Below are 16,030 nucleotides of genomic sequence, written 5' to 3'. Positions count from 1 at the left end.
CCATCCTTCCACTTCTAGGACCCATGCCTGTCACCATGTTGCCAACCAGGCCAATTAAGTCAATGGTTGCCTCAAAGGCCCTGACTCTACTATTTTCAAAAGAAGTTGCCAGTATCTAAATTCGAGTCTCATGAACATATGCCTCTGCCACTGTTTCACGAGGTCAAGCCAGCCAATTCTTATTCGGTACCGAGTCTGCCACTATTAAACATCTACTAAATAGTGTGCCTTCATGAAGATGTGATTTTTTTTTTTATTAGACACATTTGGACTTGCCTAGGCAGAGCTGCTTTCTCCAACTCAGATGCAAATCTGATAGGTGGCTATCTGATTGCTGATCATCTGAAAGTAAACATGAGAGCTTTCCTGGATCTGTGTTCTGAGATCACAGAATCCTGATTGCAAAGGGCCTTAGAAGTCAGCCAGTTCAGCCTTCTGTGTCTGGGACTGTGGGATAAATAAGTGGGCCAGTCCACACCACAAAGGACACACAAGCCAGGGTCACTGACCCCAGCCACCCGAGAGCTGGTTCTCTGCCTCTGTTCCTCTGGTTGGCAGGGAGCTGCTGTCAGTCACTCCAACAGGAATGAAAATACAGCATCATGCAGCTGGCTACAGCTACACCAGGTACGTGGAACTGCAGAATCCAGTGGAATTATTAGGTATTCCTCAGGGATTTGGTGTTATCTGCACTCCCTCTAAAGAAGGAGAGCACTACCAGATATGGTTTGCCTACTCAGGGCAGGGGACAATGCTAAGAATTATTTCCACATTTAATCTTCATAAGAACTCAAAAAAAATCACTTTAATTCTTATTATTATGTTTGAACACTAAAGCTCTTTTTTTTTCTTTTTTAAATCCAGATCAAATCCTACATTTTAAAAATTGAGCTAGAAAATTGGACAAGTTAGACTTAAGATGACATGGGCAATCTTAACATTTAGACTAAGTCACATAAAGAGCCAATTATCCCAGACAAAATAGTTTAATAGTTTCTCTCCCCACTGCTCTCCCTCTCTCATTAGAACCTTGTCTTCTACTGTCTGCTCCACATTAATGCTTATTTTTCCCATTGTTTTTAAATAGAGCCAGTTCTTAAACTGTTCTTATCATATGGCCTCTAAAATTGCTCCTCCTCTTAACCCCAGTGCCTGTTTAAGATGATATGATGGTTTGTATGTGAGGTATTCCCCAAAATTTCCTGTGTTCATGCAGGAATAATCAGAGGTGAAATGATTAGATTAGGAGAGTGTAACCTAATCAGTCTATCCTAGTTTGAGTGGACTAAGTAGGTGTCACCGGGGGCATGCCCTGGAAGGGCTCATTATTTTGCCCTGCATTTCCTTCCCCTTTCTTTCTCTGCTTTCTGGCCACAATGAGCAAAGCAGCTGTCCTACAACATGCCCTTCTGCCATGTTGTTTGGCCTCACTTGGGTTCAGAGCAATAGAGTCAATCAACCATGGACTGAAACTCTGAAATCATGAACCAAAATAAACTTTTTTCTGCTTTAAGTTATTCTTGTCAGGTATTTGGCTACAGTGATGAAAAACCAACTAACATAGGTGATTTCATCCTCTAATCCCTCAGAATAGAGCTCAGAGTTACGACTGAATGCTGTTCTCACATGTGATTCTGTCCACTCTGACTACAGTAAAATCCATCTTCATTCCCACAGCCACTACTGTGACCCTTCCCCAAGCCATTTACCTCTTCCCCCAAATCCAGACTATTGGCCAATACTGGGTTACTCATCTTAAAGAGAGCTTTCAATCTACACATTACATTACAGACCAGCCCTACCCAACAGAACAGTGTTGGACACCGATAATGAAAATGTTCTATGTTTACACTGTCCAGTATGTAGCCAGTAGTCATATATGGCTAATGAGCATATGAAATGTGGCTGATAAGACTGGGGAACTGAATTATTTTTCATTACTGCTTTATCTTATTCTATTTTAATGTATTGAAATTTTAAATAACTATGTCTGGCTAGATGCTACTAGATTGGATAGCACAGTTCTAGGCAAAGGTCTCACGGTTACAGCTCTCATAATCTGATCTCTGTCTTTATGTTTCCATAAAAGCAAAAAACAGTACCTGTTTTGTTCACAGCTGCAACCCAAGGGCCTAGACAAAGTCTTGAAATGTGGTATGTGTCCAAGAAATGCTTTAATAAACGAATATGTCTCTCCCACCTGTCCAACTCTTTTATATTATTCAAGTTTTGCTAAGGTATACTTTTTGCAAAAAAACATGCAATACTACATAACATTTGGCATACAACTATAGTACAAGTTGTATTGTTGCACAAATTATTATGTGCTTTGCATTATATTTTTCAAGTTTCTTGAAGGCAGAGACCAGGTCACATGGACTTTGAATCTCATGGTACCAAATGCAGGACACCACACATAAATGGTGCTTGGTCACTAGAGGACACTGCTTCTTAACTTAGTTCTCTCACTTAGGTCTCAGGGCACCAGCACATCCCTTTCTTCTCAGCTCAGGCTCCAGCCCACCTTAATCCCCTGGCTCCTGTGGAATTGGAGAAACTTCTTCCAATTAGTCTCATTTCTCAGACCACAAAGCTGAATCTCAGCTGGTCTCAATCCAACCGCAGCTTCTCTTTCATAGCAGTCAGAAATGTTCTCAGTGATACTTTTTCCTTATATACAAGAAAATGCCAGAATGGTAAGCAGAAAACCAGGGAAGTGGGCATCACAAGAGCCATGTTCCCTCTCTTATTAATCACCTGGATTTCCTCAATGAAAAAGTCAAAATAATTAAGAGTTGTCACATCTACTTCCCTAGGTGGATGTAAATAAATGTATATGAAAGTATTTTTAAAAATATAAAACCTTGTATAAACGCAAAATATCTAGGTCTGTGCGTAGATGAATCACTGAGACTTTTACACAAATTATTTGAATAAACTATTGAGCTCATTTATTCAACAAAGTTTTTCTGAGCTAGATGGCACGGACACAACAATGAATAAGACACACACACAGTTCTAGACTCAAAGAGTCTTTTGTCGTTCTACTTCTAGAGATAACAAATAATCGTTTTAAGCAATAAACATAGTAAATTAGATAATATTGTGACATGAAGGGAATAACTCGCAACACATGTATGAGTACAGGAGAAGGAACTAACTAAGTGAAGCCTGACTGGACAAACAGAAAAGCCAGTAGAAATACCCTGAGGTATGAAGGAGCGTGGGCACTTGAAGTAATCAAAGACTAGACAGCTTGAAAGCAAAAGTCAGGGGTAGTGAGAGCGAGAGTGCTGTCAACGTGGAGGGAACGAAGGAGAGGCAGGGGAGAGAGAGGCAAGGACCAGATCAGCAGAGCCTTTAAGATAGTGGCTTTAGCCCAGTATCAATGGAAGATCACTGTATAGTCCTAAGAATGTAAGGATATAAACAGATTTGTGTTTTTGGAAGATTTCTCTTGGAGCCCTGTAGAGAGTGGACTGGAGGAAAGCAAGAGTAAACAAAGAGAACCACTAGGAGCCTCTTATAGTAAATTGGGTGATGGGTGGTCTTAATTCAACCAGTGGTTAGCAAAGAAAACAGAAGTAAATGTGCAGAAAGAGCTTACAACTGTATTTAAGGAATACAGTTGTAAGAATCCTGGACTGACTGGTTATTAGTGAGAATTAAAGAAATAATAATATTAACCATAGTAAAGTACACAATAATAAGACATCACATACTGAGTCAGTTAAAAACATTTATATGCATTATTCAGTTATTATTCTTCCACCTTACAGATGAAGGCACTGATACTTGCCCAAGTCCCAGATGTAATAGATGGTGGAGCTGAGATTTGAATCCATGCAACCTAGCTCCAGAGTCTTGAGGACAGAACTTCAGCACGATCAAGCCCCTTATAATAATAATGACTCTCAACTTTCTAGTCCTAATGTTCATCACTAAGATAGGAACACTGTAAGGAGACCAGGTATGAAGGACCTGGGTGTGACAGGAATGAGTGTGTCTTTGGGGATGTTAAAGATGCAGTCCTGTGAGATGTTCTAAAGCAGCTGTACATACCAGTCTGGAGTACAAAAGGAAATTTTCCACTGGAAACAGAACTGTCCATATATAATTGGTAACGAAAGCCATGGGTTTAGGTTAGAAGCCACAAAACTATGGCCCACAAACCGAGTCCAGCCTATCACTGGTTTTTGCAAATACATCTTACTGGAACACAGCCAAGATCATTCATATGCCTATCATCTACAGTTGCTTTCCTGCTGCAGTGGCAGAGCTGAGTAGTGGAAAGAGACCATAAAACCCACACAGCTTAAATATTTACGATCAGGCCTTTTATAGGAAAGGTTGTCCTACCCTGGTTTAGATGAAGTCACCCAGAGGCACTGACTCAAGTGTGGAAAAAAAAAAAAGAACTTGACCCAACATGTTTAAATGCAAGACAGAGAAAAAATTACTGGAAAGAGAAACTAAGAAGAGCCGCAGCCAGAGAAAGAAAAAAGGAGTGAAGATGGTAGGGAGAAGAGAGGGGTGAGATGGTATCAGAAGAGCTCAGCGAAGAGGCTTACGAGAAGAGGAAGTGATGTGCTGTAAATCGTAAATAGAAAATGCTACTCAGTGATCACATAAGATGATGGAAAAGTGTCCCCTGGATTCAACAAGATGAAGATTATTGGTTCAGTACTGTGTGGGTGGTTCAGTGCCTTGAAAATGCGAAGCTGAGAAATTAGGAGACTGACAATGTTCCATCTGCAACAGGGACCCTGCAGTGTTAAAGAGAACGAGGTAGATAAGCATATGAATGGAAGAATCTTCAGATATATTAATAGATGGGAAAAAAATCAAGGTGTAGAACCTGTTTCCAGGATGCCAATATTTTCAGTGTGCCAATATTTGTGTTATAAAAGTGATAGGCATTTTAAGAAATATGTCTATGTATAGAGTGCTACCATTTGCATAAATGTTTCCCAAAGGCCCATGTACTGATGGTCAGGCTATGGCACTGTGGGGAGGTAATGAGGTCTTTAGAGGCAGGGCCTAGTTGGAAGAAATTAGGTCATTGAGGGTGTGCCTTGAAAGGAATTGTGGGATTGTGGCCCCTTCTTCTCCTTACTTCCCAGCCACCAGGACGTAAGCAGGCCTCTCTGCTATGCACTCCTACCATGATAACCTGTACCACCAGGCCCACAGCAGCAGGGCCAGGTGACTGGACACTGAAACCAGGAACCAGAAAATAACCTCCTCCTCCTTTTAACTTGATTATTTAAGATATCTTTTCACATTAACACAGAGTATCTCTGAAAAAAATGCAAGGAATGATAGTTTTCTCTGAGGAGAGGAACTAGGGACTGCACACTGGAGTAGAAGATTTAGTTTCACTGAGTGTTTTACCATGCAGTTGCATTATCTGATCAAAAATTGATTAGATTTTAAACTATGTTAATACCTATGGTATTTAAACAGAGTTTGAGAAGCCAAGAGGGTTAGAATCTTAGAGGATTTTATTATAAACCTTTAAATTTTAAAAAAAATTTCTCTTCCATCTCAAAATTACCTACAAAATCCCCATATAGTTTATCCAAATCATTTTCCATTTAGACACTAAAAATTCGATTTCCAAAAATATTTATACATGTAAAGAACTTAAAAGTACAACTTCTAACCTCATTCTTTTCATATCTCTATTAATTAAAATACTTTTTTTCATTAATATTACCTTGACTTAAAGATACATCTTTGTACTTATATTTGGGTACCATTTATCCATTATTCTTCAAAACATTTGCATGAGTTGGTTTTTTATTATCCACATTGGAGAACAGAAAATAAAATATTGGACAACTCCTTGGTGTTTTTATCCTGTTTTTCCTTGTGTATACCATTAATGCTGAAAACACCATTTTCTAGAATTACATCTGTTACTTGTAATGGGTAATGGTTCTCAAACTAACAGCCTTTGGGTTCTTTCAACACTATCACCACTTTCTTAGTGATACCTGGCACTGGGGATGATGGTGGAGATGGATGTTACAGCCAAGAGTAAGACATTCTGGGATTCTGTCCAGTCAGTCAATTTCTTCTTTCTTTCTCTCTCTCTCTCTCTCTCTCTCTTTCTCCCTCCCTCCCTCCCTCTCTCTCTTTTTTAAGTTATGCATGGGCACACTCTGTTTTTTTACCTGGTACTGAGGATTGAACCCAGTGCCTCACATATGCGAGGCAAGCACTCTGTCACTGAGCCACAACCCCAGTCCATGTCCAGTCAATTTCAATGATAAAATTTCCAAGGAAGTACTCTCTAGCCAAAGGTAAAGACTGAGTGCTCCTTTATTGCCTTCTGAGCTCCAAATCCACATCCAAGACTGAGCCTCTCTGCTCACTCTGGCTGGAGCACTTAGCTTGGGCTCAGGCTCCAAGCAGGGTCTTCCCTTTCTCTTTCAAATTCCAATCTTTGTGGTGCTGGGGATTGAACCCAGGGCCTTGTGCATGGTAGGCAAGCACTCTGTCAACTGAACTATATCCCCAGCCCCCTAAATTCCAATCTTGAAAGTGACTGACCACAGCTACATGCAGCATTTCCAGACACCCAAGTCCACACTGAGGAAGTGAGAGGAGATGGGGAGACTAGTGACCTCCCACAATGGACAGGCAGAACACGGGACCCTATCTTTTAAAGTATTGTGACATTGACTACCAGTAAAATAGCCAACAGGGTCTTGGTGTGTGACCAATGAATGAGTAACCTCTAAACCCAGGAAAGAGAATCAGGACAGAGGAAGAGACTCAAAACTTTCCTCTTTCTCATGCAACTTTAAATTACCTCAAAATATATGTTATGTGTGTGAATAATTTTTTAAAAAGACGTCACAAACTTCTTGAGAGCTAAAAGAACAGCTGTTTCTTGGATTTGTTTGAATTTCTGGATTCTTCCATGGCCTTCCTGATCCTATATTTTCCTTAGTGTCAAGGACTTAGTATATCCTGCTGCAGTAGCAGGATACTATGTCAGTCTAGTCTTGGGAGGAAGGAGATGTATATCTCACTGAAACTGGTTGGAACATGGCCACTATCTTTCCCAGTCTCCCATTGCTACATAGAGCTTGAAAGATCTGCAAAAATCATGAAATTCATCTGGAAAAATAAAAGACCCAGAATAGCAAAAGCAATTCTAAGCAGGAAGTGTGAATCAGGCGGTATAGCGATACCAAACTTCAAACTATACTACAGAGCAATAGTAACAAAAACAGCATGGTACTGGTACCAAAACAGGCGGGTGGACCAATGATACAGAATAGAGGACACAGAGACCAATCCACAAAATTACAACTATCTTATATTTGACAAAGGTGCTAAAAGCATGCAATGGAGAAAAGATAGCATCTTCAACAAATGGTGCTGGGAAAACTGGAAATCCATATGCAACAAAATGAATCTGAATCCTTTTCTCTCGCCATGCACAAAAGTTAACTCAAAATGGATCAAGGAGCTTGATATCAAAACAGAGACTCTGCATCTGATAGAAGAAAAAGTTGGCTCTAATCTACATATTGTGGGGTCGGGCTCCAAATTCCTTAATAGGACACCCATAGCACAAGAGTTAAAAACAAGAATCAACAAATGGGACTTACTCAAACTAAAAAGTTTTTTCTCAGCAAGAGAAACAATAAGAGAGGTAAATAGGGAGCCTACATCCTGGGAACAAATTTTTACTCCTCACACTTCAGATAGAGCCCTAATATCCAGAGTATACAAAGAACTCAAAAAATTAAACAATAAGAAAACAAACAACCCAATCAACAAATGGGCCAAGGACCTGAACAGACACTTCTCAGTGTCAGAGGAGGACATACAATCAATCAACAAGTACATGAAAAAATGCTCACCATCTCTAGCAGTCAGAGAAATGCAAATTAAAACCACCCTAAGATACCATCTCACTCCAGTAAGATTGGCAACCATTATGAAGTCAAACAATAACAAGTGCTGGCGAGGATGTGGGGGAAAGGGTACACTTGTACATTGCTGGTGGGACTGCAAATTGGTGCAGCCAATTTGGAAAGCAGTATGGAGATACCTTGGAAAGCTGGGAATGGAACCACCATTTGACCCAGCTATTCCCCTTCTCTGTCTATTCTCCAAAGACCTTAAAAGAGCGTATTATAGGGATATAGCTACATCGATGTTCATAGCAGCACAATTCACAATAACTAGACTGTGGAACCAAACTAGATGCCCTTCAATAGATGAATGGATAAAAAAAATGTGGCATTTATACACAATGGAGTATTACTCAGCACTAAAAAATGACAAAATCATGACATTTGCAGGGAAATGGATGGCATTAGAGCAGATTATGCTAAGTGAAGCCAGCCAATCCCTAAAAAACAAATGCCATATGTCTTCTTTGATATAAGGAGGGCAACTAAGAACAGAACAGGGAGGAAGAGCACGAGAAGAAGATCAACATTAAACAGGGATGAGAGGTGGGAGGGAAAGGGAGAGAGAAGGAAAATTGCATGGAAATGGAAGGAGACCCTCATTGTTATACAAAATTACATATAAGAGGAAATGAGGGGAAAGGGAAAAAAAAACAAGAGAGAGAAATGAATTACAGTAGATGGGGTAGAGAGAGAAGATGGGAGGGGAGGGGAGGGGAGGGGAGAGGGGATAGTAGAGGATAGGAAGGGCAGCAGAATACAACAGACACTAGTATGGCAGTATGTAAAAAAGTGGATGTGTAATCGGTTGATGTGATTCTGCAATCTGTTTATGGGGTAAAAATGGGAGTTCATAATCCACGTGAATCAAATGTATGAAATATGATATGTCAAGAGCTTTGTAATGTTTTGAACAACTAATAATAATAATAATAATAATAATAATAAAAGATCTGCAAAAAGATCTGCATAATTCTTCTGGTTCACATGGGACCCAGTACTGGGAACCTGTTGTCATCTCCGAGGAGCAGACATATGCAGAAGATTGATGGGCTACAATTTGAGATATTCTTGAATTTAAATGTGATAACAATATAAGTAGACTTTAATACAATAAAGCAAGTATTAATCCACCCCAAACTATCACAAGCTTAAATATATGTAGCAGTTTGTGTATTTATGAGCAGAGATCTCTATTCCAGTTCTGGCTCATCCACCTTTTAGCTAGTTAATGGCAGGCAAACTAGTCCACTTGAGCTTTCCTTTCCTCATCTGCAATGAGGCCTTGCAAAGTCTAAGATCACTTTCATCCTCACAAATTTACTAGGTTTGGAAAATCCAAGACTTTCAGCTGAAAGTGTGATAAATAGTTTATTTGTGCATTTTAACTTTTATAAATGTAAACTGACTTTTAAAGTGAACACTGTTGGCTACCAGGAGTAGAAGAGCCTCTCCCATCATTTTACTCATATAAACTTAAAAATACTCAAAATCTACCCAGGGTAATTTTGTGTGAATAATTTTAATCCCACTTCTTTTCTTTCTTTTCTATTTTAGAAATAAGAAAACCAAGTGGTGGAAAACAGTGGTAATGTGAAACTAATATCAATATCAATAACAACATTAAGATTCGGACTCTAACCTTAAGTCACCCAAAAGCCACAAAAGCTGCTCACAAAGTACAGAAGAAGCACTATACATTTCATGCAAAGTCAGAAATTCACAAAAGTATATGCATATTAATTTCTACCTTTGGTAAGGTTATTCAAACTATTTAATCTATCATATTAATTTGGAGGAATTTTGCATTTAAATATACTTGTGCAATATGGATTTGGAGAGGTTAGTCTGGGTAAGAGGGGGAAATGGCCTTTCTATATAAATATTGCACCAATGAGAGAATAATATTTTCTCCAAAAGGATTATAGCTTAGCAGATTTAAAGCACAAAGTATCAAGCTTCTCTTAGAAATAGTTACCTGATTAAAAAAAAATGAAGAAGAAAAAACTAATTATTTTGCCCTAAATATTGTCCAGCCAAATCATCTGATGGCAAAGAAGGGATGGTGGGCATCACCACGTTTTGCTTGACCCACTTTATTCCCAGTTACCTTCTGCTGCCACAGCCATTACCTTTGACATCTATGACATATTTCCATCATTGCTGCAGGGAGAAATCATGACGTGCCATCCAGAGAGACTCAGGGAAGCACAACATGACAGCAGAGTGAACAAACACTGTCACACAGGCCCAGAACAGCAGCAAGCTCTGCAGGAGTGGAGGAGTTCTAGCAACTTCTCTGCATTTTCACGCAATGCCTGCAATAACTTACAGGTACTGACTTTATTAGGAATTAAATCGTTCCCACCACTTTTCTGCTCCTTCAGGCCACAATAATGTTGGAGGATTATTTTTAAATTTTACTTCAGCAGCAAACTCTGGGGAGGGTGAATATGTAGAAAAGAGTCGCTTCATCCAAAGTCTGCGCAATCAATAAGAAAAATGGAGAGCAGAATCTGGGACTACCTCAGGGAGATGTGCAGTTAAAGAGTATGGAAATAGGGTAGGAAAGATTTCATCTCAGATTAGATGTCAGGACATATGACTGAATAGTAAGAGAGAAATTTTAGGTTTGGGTGAGGCGGGCATTTGGAGATGGCTTGGCACCCGGTCGTACATGCAACCCGAATACCCCTTGAGAACTTCAGTTCTAAGAACACAAAGGTTGTAACATATACACAGAGTTCAAACTTTTAAAACAACATGAAGCATACCATGGTAAAAATAATATGAGCATTGGACACTAAAACAGGCCTGTTCTCAAATCTTTCCTCCAAACTTTTACAAACCCAAACATGTCTTTTAAACTTTCTGAGCCTCGGTTCCTTTGTGTACAAACCATGATCATAATCCCTACTTTTCAGGTCTGATGGGCATTGAAGAAAATGCACGTTCTGGGCTTCAAGTTCATCCTCAACAAAGAGCAGTGGTTATTTTTTTATTGTTACATCACCAGAGGAGTGTAAAGCCTTCATGAATTGGTGGCACTTTCCTTGGAGGAAGTGATGTTACCACACCCTTCAGATTTGAAGGATCTCACCTGGCATCTGTCAGACTAAAACTCTGCCAAGATCTGTGTGTCTGGCAAACTCTGTCCCCCTTACCATCCATAGTGTTATTCTGTCCTCGTCCTGCACAACCCACAAATGCATATCGGTTCCCTATGAGGCGTGTCATGGTAACATGAGAACAGAGAGAAAATAGCATAGGACAGAAATTATGTCAACTACATTTCCTTCTCCAAAGGAGATTAGGAGCCAGAGTGACATGGACCCATTCAAGTTGACCGTTCGTGCTGAATGTCACGCACAAGCTGGCCTGTCCCCGATGCGCTGGCCAAGCACAGGGAGCTGCCCAGCCTTGTCCTTGTTTACTTGATTGACCTGTCGTGCAGCCTTTGGACGGGGAACGTGGCCAGGGGTGTTACTCTCTGAGGGATCCCTTATTTTCTATCAAGCCAGGGCCTGCTGCTCTAAGGCTTGCTCCCACTCTACCTCATTTTGGTCTCTCGTGGGTTTCTTCTCTGCTGACGTGTGAAACTTGCCTTAGATCAGAGTTGATGCATTGACTGACCAACTGACAGGCCATCCTGAAAAACTGCCAAACGGGGCTGGGGTTTGGATAGCAAAATATGAGGCTGGAAACCGCCTGAGAACTGAGCTCAGCTCCCTCCACTGAGATGGGCCTCTGTCCAACCTCCAAGAAATGAAGAACAGTGGCCATTCAGCCAACCAGGAGTTCATTTCCAAATAATCCTTCCCACGACCTCCACAGAGTCCCCAAGCACAGCCCTGCAGGGGCATGTTCCAGAGGCCGGGGAGCCCCACACCCTGGCCTGGCAGCCCCCAGCCCTGACTGCTGCCTGCTGCCCTCTGCTGTGGCTAGCCAAGCTGAGGAGAGGTGCTGGGAGGCGGACTGTGCTGTCCTGCATGCTCTGCACTCATGAGCCAAGAGGGAATTTTCTGGCTTCAGGGGGACATTTGATTGCAATAGCCAGCTGTCAAGCCCCTTCGCAGATGGGACCTCTGAAGGCCACCCTTTGGTGCTGTGGCTACTCTCAACCTTTAAGGCTTTCACTTTACCAGAGAGGTATCTCACAGGGGAGCTTTTCCTGAACAACCCCAGACAAGTCCAACCCCTGGTCTATTCTCCCCCAAAGCTGTCTCACATTCTTGTCATGTTTCCCAGGCCCTGAACTTTGGGTGTTCCTGGAGGACAGGATCCAAATCACATTTGTCTCTGAACTTTTCTATCTGGCATATTCCTTGAATTAAAATTTAAAATTTATTAAGTATCTAATATGTGGTTGACATTCTACATGTTTAAACACATTGATTCTCGCAATAATTTTAATATTGCCATTGCCGTTTTATAGCATGGGAAAAATCCAGAGCCATTGAGAAATTTGTGCAAAAGCACACTACTATCCAGTGACTGATTCCGAAAAGGTGTGTTTCCATTAACAGCTATAATTGTACATGGTAGGCACTTTTAACTTGATGAGCGGGAGCACGAATGTGTTTAAATATTATCCACCTACCACACACTCTGCATTCCATTTAATATAAATTTTCTTAATTCAAAGGAAAAGTGTGAAATGAATTGAATCGCTCAGATATAATTACACAACAACTTTTTAATAATGTCAAATATAAGAGTGTTTTTCTTAAGACAGTGCTGATGAATAGCCCCCTCGCTCACAGAGGAATAAGAAAGTGGGAACAACTGTCAATTGAAGTAAGGAAAAAACTTACTCTCTGAGAGTTCAACCGGTAAAAAGAGATATGATATTTTGGATCCTCCACATCAGGAGATTTTTAAAAAAAAAAAGAATGGGGATACCAGCTGTCCTGGATGGATTAGTCATCAAGCAGGCCTGGGTGTCCACAGGGCTTCTGATAAGAGGCCCCTTCGAGAGTCATCATTCATCATTCAGTGCTGGTATTCCAGGCCTGATGGAACAAGCCTCTCACTTGAAGAGCTTCTTGCAAAAGTGGAATTTTTCAGCTGGAATTTCACGCTGAAACACACAGACAATGCCTGGTTGCCATTATACAAGCTGACTCCAGACAAAATTGAGATGTAGCATTTCAGATTTGCTTAAATTGTCAGCCTTCCCTTCCCTCACAAGCCTGTTCTTATACCCTCCTCGTCTCATTCTCCTCTCTCCTCATTCTTTCCTTTGATCAAATTCTGCTTCACAAGCAGTTTTTTGCTCTGTTTACATACTTACAAGCTATGTAATTTGCCACAGTATCTACCTTGCAGAGGCCCACTGGCCTTGTGGTCACCCATGACATCTTCCCTTAACACCAGTCTTATCTGTGAGTTGAGATTCTTACCATCAGCACAATTCCCTTGATGCTTTTAGTTATGTTCAAGTTGGCTTCGGTGTGATGACAGCTGTACCAGCTCCATGCCTCACACATGATGGATCCAAGTACCCTTCTCACTCTAGGAAAGAGAAGAAAGCACTCTCGTCCTCTCTCTGGCAATAATTTTATCTCATTTCCAAGCCCACTGTTATCCATTTAATCTTTACTTTTATGAATAGTACCTTACTTGAATTCTCATGCAGAATCAGTAATCAAATTTATCAGAGAATATACAAAGACATCATCAGGAGCTTTTATCCTGAGCTGAGGTCCTAATTAAGCACTGTCACAGAAGTGAATAGTTTGAGACTCATCTGGTAACCACCGTGTTCCCATTTTGAAGTGAATTTATCTCATGATGAATGGTTACATGTTTAAAGTGGGAAAGATAAGAGGTGCACCTGCTGCTACAAGCAGGAACCACACTCCTAAGAGAGGCCCACTTTTCCCTGCAGGTATAATGTGGCATTTTCTAATACTAATGCTGAATTGATGCATTTCCTCAGGTGTAGGACCTTACCAGAATATAAATTGGAGTTAATGATGAAAAGTCTCACTATGACCTGAACATGCATAGATCAGGTTATGAGAAACCACGGCAATTGTTTCTCTGGCTTCTGTCTCTCTGTTCCATGCCATGGGGACTCTGTGGCCACAAATGATTCCAGGAATCAGCAACAAGCCAGACAAGTAGAAATGCAGACCCCGAAGCTGGTAGCTGTTAAACTTATCAATGATAAATCATTTCTTCCACCATACCTGTTATGGCTTTGAATTTGTAACATCTTTATACTGGCAAGTCCCAGCTCAGATAAGTTTAATTATTTATAGCTGCTGCTAAATTCAATTTTTATAAGACTTGAGCATATGTATAAGTATTCTATAGTCAATGAAGCAAATAAGATAACATCAGGATGAATATATTGGAGAGGGACTTTATTACAGTTTAGAGAGAAAAAGCATTCTCCTTCTATAAATGAAGTCCACTGTCTGCTATGAGTGCCTGTGTCTCTGAACACTCATCTTCCCAGTACAACCACCATACAGCATAAAACAGAGGAAGCTTCTAGAGGCAAAAGAGAAACATACAGCAGAGCAAAGTACAGAATTTTAAGTACAGCAGGACGGGTTATACACTCCTGGGTCACAGCTCACTGACTAAAATAATGAAAACTATTCTTTTAACCAAGGTGATCTGCACATTCCAATGTCTAAATGATGCTTTCTTGCTTTTTGTTAATTTATTAATGTGCTGCAAAACATTTTATTCAAATCTTTGGCATTGTTTTCAACATTCCTGATTAAGTAGTCTATATGTTCTACTATTTCTTCAAACAACTTTTTAAGAAGGATAAGAATCATTTGGTATGGAAGTTCTACCTTGAAAATTAGAGGGGGAAATGATGACTTATGCATATAGTGCTAATAATTAAGGGAGGGTAAATTTGGTATAACTCATTTAATAATGTCATTTCAGTTGCTGTCATTTCATTTTTGTTTACCAAGAGCACTTTTTTAAAAAAAAAAATTGCTACACTTAATATCTCTCTAATTAAGACCTAGAAAAAGATCATTGATTCATTTGTTTTCTTTTTCCCTTCAACAAAGATGCATTGAGTATTTACTATAGGCTAGACACTGAGGGTTCATAATGAGTCAGGACTGATCCCTGCCCTTGGGGGACATGGATGTAAGATATATAAATAAGGGCTCAAATAAACCACTGTACACTATGTCATAAAGGCAGTGTACAATAGTCCAAAAATGAAAACATAAGTTCCATCAAGGCTATTAATGAGGTCCTTCCCCTGGAGGCAACCCTGGGTGTGAGTAGGAGCTCACCTGGCCAACAAGTGAGGTGAGTCACTCCAAAGAAGGGAGCCACATGGGGACAGGCACAAAGGGCTGGAACATGTGCTTAAGCACTGACAGGTATGTGCCCCTGAAGTGACACATGCCCTGCAATACAGTGAGTAAGGCAGGGCCAACCAAGCAGGCTGTTACAGAGATTTGGGCCTTAATCCTAAACATGAAGGGAAGACTTTGCAGGATTGTCAGCAAAGGAATGGTGCTACAGTCTGAATGCTTTGATCTCCCAGATTCACAGGTTGAAACCTTTTCACTCACATGAAGGCATTAGGAGTGGGGCCTTCAGAGAGCATTCAATCATTATGGCAGAGACTACACAAATGGGATTAGTACCCTTATAAGAGATGCCAGATAGCCCCTTCCACCACGGAGGACCCGATGAAAGCACCATCTATGAGGAAGCAGACATTCACTAGTCTCTGATTCTACCGGTACCTTGATCTTGGACTTCCCTGACTCCAGAACTGTAAGAAATATGTTTCTGTTCATGATAAACTACCAGGTTTCTGATATAAAGAGTCTAAGGCAAGTAGCAAACTCACATTTGCATTCTACAAAGGAGAGGGCTGACAGCACCATGCAAGGTGATCTAGAGTAGGTGAGGCCAGAGAGGGAGACAGGTAGCCATCATCACAGAGACCTAAGTAGGAGCTGAGAAGGGTTTAATACAAGGTAGTGCCAGAGGAGATGTAAGGAGTGGATCCAAGCGACTCATTATTACTCCTATGTGCCACAAAAGTGTAGTTCCCTCGATTTTTCTGTAACATATAAGTTCCACCTGCTCGGGTG

General features: G+C 40.6%; 1 long non-coding RNA gene across 1 annotated transcript; it reads right to left on the bottom strand.

Moving 5' to 3' along the window:
• Window positions 1-12,618: 12,618 nt before the first annotated feature.
• Window positions 12,619-13,418, bottom strand: LOC131424320 (uncharacterized). The gene is made up of 2 exons (XR_009227104.1): window positions 13,340-13,418; window positions 12,619-13,017 (listed from the first exon to the last, which is right to left on the bottom strand). It is a non-coding gene; the product is annotated as an uncharacterized LOC131424320 (long non-coding RNA).
• Window positions 13,419-16,030: the final 2,612 nt, after the last annotated feature.

Source organism: Marmota monax, unplaced genomic scaffold (genome assembly GCF_021218885.2).
Source record: "Marmota monax isolate L192 unplaced genomic scaffold, Marmota_monax_Labrador192_F-V1.1 WCK01_AAM20220418_F8-fsc00066, whole genome shotgun sequence".
In the NCBI taxonomy this organism is placed as follows: Eukaryota; Metazoa; Chordata; class Mammalia; order Rodentia; family Sciuridae; genus Marmota; species Marmota monax.
This window is presented reverse-complemented; position numbering and strand designations above follow the sequence as displayed.